Source organism: Doryrhamphus excisus, linkage group LG9 (genome assembly GCF_037039965.1).
Source record: "Doryrhamphus excisus strain RoL-2023G ecotype Guam linkage group LG9, RoL_Dexc_Guam_v1.1, whole genome shotgun sequence".
Lineage (NCBI taxonomy): Eukaryota > Metazoa > Chordata > Actinopteri > Syngnathiformes > Syngnathidae > Doryrhamphus > Doryrhamphus excisus.
The window spans coordinates 10,385,212-10,391,808 of NC_136365.1; the positions used below are offsets into that span (position 1 = coordinate 10,385,212).

Sequence of the window (6,597 nt, forward strand, 5' to 3'; positions counted from 1 at the left end):
TTTATATTAAATTGACTTTCGATCTGCACTTGGATCTCCTGCTCTCTGCATCTTGGGGTCGTGTCGCAATACCGAAGCGCAGACGTGACAGAATGCAGCCACCAAATGAAGGCGACCTCGCAGAGAGCGACTTTTGGACCTGGCAGATCCTGAAGGCGATGGAAGAGGAGTGCACGAAGTTCACTCCGGAGGAACTGGAGGACATGGTGTGGGGGCCGGATGGCACGCTCATACCCATGGCGTGGGTTCATCCGGGCCCCGTAGATGACACACCGGCCTGGCCGCGACACCGACGTACGTCTCGGCCGCCTCCAGCCAGGGCTCCACGGCGTCAAAAGGTGAAACCGCTCTCTTCCTCCTCGTCACGCCAAGCCAGGGCACAACCCTCAACTCACACAGTCACTGAGTGCTGGCCCATCTCGCTGCTGCCGTTGACTCCCACGTCACGACTGCCCGCCGAGCCCCAGCAGCCCACCTCTTCGGAATCCCCGTTGCCTCCCATGCAACACGAAGAGGACCACGGCGCATGTTCCCCTCCTGTGCCCAAGCCACGCAGCCTCAAGGGTTCCCAAACCCCGGCTCCCGTGCCAAGCTGCGTGACGGCCCAGTTTCCTCCTGTGCCCAAGCCACGCAGCCCCAAGGGTTCCCAAACTCCGGCTCCCATGCCAAGCTGCGTGGCATCCCGGATTCCGCCTGTGCCCAAGCCACGCAGCCACTGGGGTTCCCAAGACCCGGCTCCCGTGCCAAGCTGCGTGGCATCCCAGATTCCTCCTGTGCCTAAACCGCGCAGCCCCAAGGGTTCCCAAACTCCGGCTCCCGTGCCAAGCAGCGTGATAGCCCGGATTCCTCCTGTGCCCAAATCGCGCAGCCCCAAGGGTTCCCAAACTCCGGCTCCCATGCCAAGCTGCATGGCATCCCGGATTCCGCCTGTGCCCAAGCCACGCAGCCACTGGGGTTCCCAAGACCCGGCTCCCGTGCCAAGCTGCGTGGCATCCCAGATTCCGCCTGTGCCCAAGCCGCGCAGCCCGAGGGGTTCTCAAGACCCGGCTCTCATGCCAAGCTGCGCGGCGTCCCTGATCCCGCCCGTGCCCAAGCCGCGCAGCCCGAGGGGTTCTCAAGACCCGGCTCTCATGCCAAGCTGCGCGGAGTCCCTGATCCCGCCCGTGCCCAAGCCGCGCAGCTTCAGGCCCAAACAAGTGGCTGTGGCCGGGACTGCTGACCTGGAGGAGCCAGTGACCCTCCTCCAAGCCTCCCTCCTCCCTGCCCTGGTTTCGGCTCCCTCGGATTACGGCGTCTGGGATCCGCCTTCGAGAGGGGGGGCTAGTACCACCTGCTGGGCTATGGTGGAAGCACAGCCCAGCCCGCCAATGGAAGGGGAGAATGGCGCCACCTGCTGGGGGAGTGAGGAGGCACAGCCCACTCCACCTGTAGGACGAGCAGCAGGGCTTGCTGGAGCAGATGGTCAGGCTCTGGCATGGACGACACCTGCTTCTTCGCCGTCTCCGCGTCAGGACCGGACTCCTGCTTCTTCGCCGTCTCCGCGTCAGGACCGGACTCCTGCTTCTTCGCCGTCTCCGCGTCAGGACCGGACTCCTGCTTCTTCGCCGTCTCCGCGTCAGGACCGGACTCCTGCTTCTTCGCCGTCTCCGCGTCAGGACCGGACTCCTGCTTCTTCGCCGTCTCCGCGTCAGGACCGGACTCCTGCTTCTTCGCCGTCTCCGCGTCAGGGCCGGACTCCTGCTTCTTCGCCGTCTCCGCGTCAGGGCCGGACGCCTGCTTCTTCGCCGTCTCCGCGTCAGGGCCGGACGCCTGCTTCTTCGCCGTCTCCGCGTCAGGGTCGGACGCCTGCTTCTTCGCCGCCTCCTCCGGCGCCACCTCTTCCACGGCGGGACGCCACGCCGCCGCCGCCTCCTCCGGCGCCACCTCTTCCACGGCGGGACACCACGCCGCCGCCGCCACCTCTCCAGCGGCGGGATGCCGCTCGTCCTCTCCAGCGGCGGGATGCCGCTCTGCCTCCTCCGGCATCACCTCGCCTATGTTGGGCCGGCCTCCCTGGCCAGGCCCACCACCCTGGCCGGCCCCCAGAGGGGTCCATCCATGGCTCTCACGGGGCCTGTTGTCCTGGGCACCCTCCAGAGGAGCCCAGTGCCCTCTGGGCTGCTCACCCTTCTGGCCGTCCTCCTGCGTGGCCCTGCCACCCTGGCCGACCTCCTGAGAGGTTCGGCCTTGTTCGTCTAGTCTACCGTCCAGGACGACCCCCCGAGTGTTTTGCCGGCTACCCACCACCGAACCTCCCTCCACCCATCCCTGCCTTTTTGTGACTTTGGACTTTCTGGACGTCTAGGATCCGTCCTTGAGGGGGGTGTACTGTCACGATCCGCAAGCTCGCCGGTGTGACAGTTTATTTGGTTTATATTTCTATGCCTTGGTTCCTGTTTTCATGCTTTTGTTTTGGTAGCGTTTCCTGTTTTGTCTGCCTGCTTTTCTGTTCCCTTATCACTCGCACCTGTTGCTAATTATGTTACCCTTCTATTTAGTTCAGGTGCGTGCTCACTAGTTGGTGGCTGCATTGTTTGTTGTAGCTCTCCACGCTACTCCGACCGTCTTTGCTCGCATCCTGCTGCTGTAAACCTTTTCAGTTTATATTAAATTGACTTTCGATCTGCACTTGGATCTCCTGCTCTCTGCATCTTGGGGTCGTGTCGCAATACCGAAGCGCAGACGTGACACATCTAGCTGTTTCATAATTGGACTTAAAACAAATAAACATGTCCATTTAGCATCAACACTAAGAAACAAGAATTGGTAAAAACAAAACCAAACACAATAACAATACAAGTTAATTACGAGAGGTAAAGCCAGTTCTATTGGGATTTGACGCATGATATAAATGTACCATGTTGTACAGGACCCTGAAAGCAACACAGTCACTTAGTTACACCCGTGTGTCAGGGGAGTTTCGACTGATGCTACTATGTCCTAGCATCTGAACGACAATGGGAATATACATGGCTTTAATCCTAAAGCTATTATTTTACTCTCAGTGGAGAGAAAATTAAGCAAAAAAAAAAAAGTTGTTGAACCAGTTAGTGAGCAACACCTGTAACGCTTCTCTGGGGCCCTACCTTGAATGTTGTTCCGGGAGTTTATCGTCGTGGAGTTTATCGTCCAGAGGCATGTATGGTCACAAACAGCTTCCCGGCTATGGAAGACGACAACCAGAAAGAGGGAACATTCGCCTCGGCGAAGGGGTTGGAGGAAGGCAGACTAGCAGCGGGCCCCGAGCAAGATGGAAAGACGGGGAGTGGCTGAGCACTGTCTGCGGTGCGCTACGGAGCGCCGCGCCGCCACCAAACTTACCACTTCCACACGGATAGTGAGGATAACTATTAACAGTTATTTAACCTTTAACATGAACATTAATCAAACGTAATGATTTTTTCTGGGTACATGATACCATACAGCATCCATATCAAACTTGCGCGGGCCGCACTAACATTAAACTTTCATATCAAGGCTCCATATTTGGCCCGCGGGCCGCGTGTTTGAGGCCCCTGATATACATCATTCCATTCATTCATATTATTATATCTACACATTGACAACTCTCAGTCCAGGCACAGCCTGTTTGTCCCAGGTTGTTCCTGGGGAGTCATTTTCCATCCGGGCCTGTTTGCATGTTTTCCTTTCACTCTGGGCCTTCTTTATTAGGGTCTATCTATATTTACCCTTCTTTGCATCGGTATACCTTTCCATTATATACACTCTATGTGCATATATACTTGTTGTTTATGTTCTGTTTTGTTCTTTGTCGTTTCCGAGGTTTCTATTGCCGCTACCTAGTACTTTGGCAGAGCTGTCACGTCTATTGTGTGCCTTATTTTTTTCACTTCTCTCTTTCTCTTGTTATTGTCTGCTATCGAGATTAGACTGCTCCCCTCTATGAAGGAGCTCTCGAACCTTTCTTGGTTAGCGGCACGGCATAGGGACACGTCCCTTCTTATAATAGCCTCAGAGTATGTCCATACGGGTATCTTTTTTTGTTTGAACTTTGCAAGGTTCCGCCTCAACCAGATAGCGTACCTCGCGTGGCTCAGCATGAAGTTCCGTAGGTTGACGTTGACTTCCTGGCTTCCTTTGTGGCCGAGCAGCGGTTCTTCCTTTCCAATTCCTCTCCATCAATTCCAATTCCATCCTTTCCAATTCCACCTCTCCACATTACACTCCCTTCCTATGTTTTTGTTGATTTGGTGTAGTATTTCATTTGTGTATATACTATTATGCTTTACTTTGAAGTCCAGGTCGGCGCATTCCTGGTTGTTATTTTTACAGTTTCCTATCGTCAATATCTCCTGTCCTTTTATGTGGCTGAACACTTTCGGCCAGTGGAGCTCAGCTGTTGGCCTTTTAAAGGCCTTGCTCACGAGGGCCCAGTAGAGTGCTTTCATTGTGCATGTTTTTATGTTGATCTCTTTTTCTTTAGTTTTTTGGCATAATTCCCCATAGTGCTGAGCAATTAATCGAAAATAGGCCCTCGATCAAGATTCAGACGCTCGTGTGATCTCATTCCTGATAAGATCGAACTGCTGCGATTCTCATTGTCCTTTCCGGTATTTCCAGGTCATATTTTTGCACGCTGTCTATAATGGCTTGCTCCCTCAGGAAGCTCGGTATGACCTTGTATACAAAGTCTTTAATTTGTCTTAGTCATGCTGAAAAGAAGACTTTGTTATATAATACTTGTCCTTCCTTTAAGAACTGAGGGAAAAAACGGCTGACTCATCACTTTATTTTTTGTGTGGTTTGTATACTGATGGACCTGAGCCTCCCGCCTCCCGCTCAGGTCCATCAGTAGCGTGTATTGCCCACACCGTCGATATTTGAAAAGGCTCTCTCGGAAGAAGGGCTTCCATCACACAAATTTGGACATTAACAGAGAGTTTATGATAACCACCCTCTCTTTTAGAGTCAGTTATTGTGCTCTCCATCTGTTCAGGGTCTGTTTGATCTTGTTTAGGGTTGCCATCCATGTCAAGTTGGTCACTTGTTTGTCATTTGCACCTATGTACTATAAGCCGAGGATCTTTAGGCTGTTTTGTACCTCCTTAACAGGCAGGTTGCATTTCCGTGCTTCAAATTTGCCGATATATAAAATCTCTGACTTGTCCATATTAATTTTTGCGCCCGCTGCCCTCACAAATTTTTCCACACACTCCATTGCATTGCACACATCTTCAGCATCTTTCAGAGTCAAGGTTGTGTCATCCGCGTATTGGTGGATGAAGCTCCTTCCTCCTCCCGGTGTCGCCACTCCCTTTATTGCTGTGGCGGTTTTTATGAGAGTGGCGAGGGGTCTTACAATGAAGGTGAATAGCGGGGCGGCTCGCAGACAGCCTTGTCTCACCGATCTCGTCAGGTGGAAGGTGTCTTTCATTGTGCCATTTCATTGTCCCCTCCCCCTCGGGCCCTAAGGTTAATGTCATGATAGCGTGATCACTTAATTCTGTAAACTCGCACTTCAGTTTGCATACCTGTCCTACAATTTCTTGTTTTGCGATACAAAGGTCTATTCTGTTTCAGTTTTTTCTCCACCACCTGTTTTCTTGTATACCCTCTTTTGTTTGGGTTGTCTTTCTACCACACGTCGACAAGGTTTTTTTCCTTTAGCGGGCTTAGTCGGGTCGCTCTCGAGGTGTTGGGTTCGAAGATGGAGGCGCCGTATGTTAAAGTCCCCCACGAACAGCGTGTTTGGTATGCCAAAAACGACTCCCACAAAAAGGATTGCTTTTCCCAACACACAACACTTGGGGAAGAGCGCACTCTGCCGTCAGGCGAGAGTACAGCATAAAGAGCTAACAGCACCTGGTATTCCCAGGGTGTGCCCATCCAAGTACTAACCAGGCCCACCCCTGCTTAGCAGCCGAAATCGGACCAGATCGGGCGTTCTCAGGGTAGTATGGCCGTTAGCCACGACGTACTCTGAAAAAATATTTTTTGAAGGCGACACCGGCCAAAAATGACTCCCACCAAAAAGGATTGCTTTTCCCAACAAGTGGGGAACACCGCCCTTTCTGTCCCTTTCACAGGTAGATGGTAGATGGAGGTGAACTTGAACAGGAGACCGTTTTAGTTTGTGACACAGGACATCTTAATAGTATCAAATTCCTGGGAGAAATTGAGACGAGTGAGGACAGGTCAGCTTAGTTTAGTGACCATGTCAAAGGTTAATAAAAACTTAAATAATACATTATCATGCGTTTTTATTAGTTATGAACCTTTCCTCAGTTTGACAAATAAATTAAATCAAAAATGAATGCTGTTCTATAAAAATTAAAATATAAAAGTTAAGTAACAGTGCTTGAAAAATATTTCATATTTGTTGCAATGGGCATTATACAGATAACTGCCATCAAATATTTCTTCAGAAAATACATAGAGGAACACACAATTCATACACCCACACAAATTAACATTGATATCTGATTACACATTTATGGAGAAGATAAAAACCTTACAAGGAGCTGGGATTGTCTTCATTCTGTATAATATGAATGTATAATCTGGCTTTAACTGGTCTACTATGTGTTGTCTACGTGG

The 6,597-nt window shown here is 51.6% G+C and overlaps 1 pseudogene; it reads right to left on the reverse strand.

Moving 5' to 3' along the window:
- Positions 1-5,850: 5,850 nt before the first annotated feature.
- On the reverse strand, positions 5,851-5,968 carry LOC144900525 (5S ribosomal RNA; annotated as a pseudogene).
- Positions 5,969-6,597: the final 629 nt, after the last annotated feature.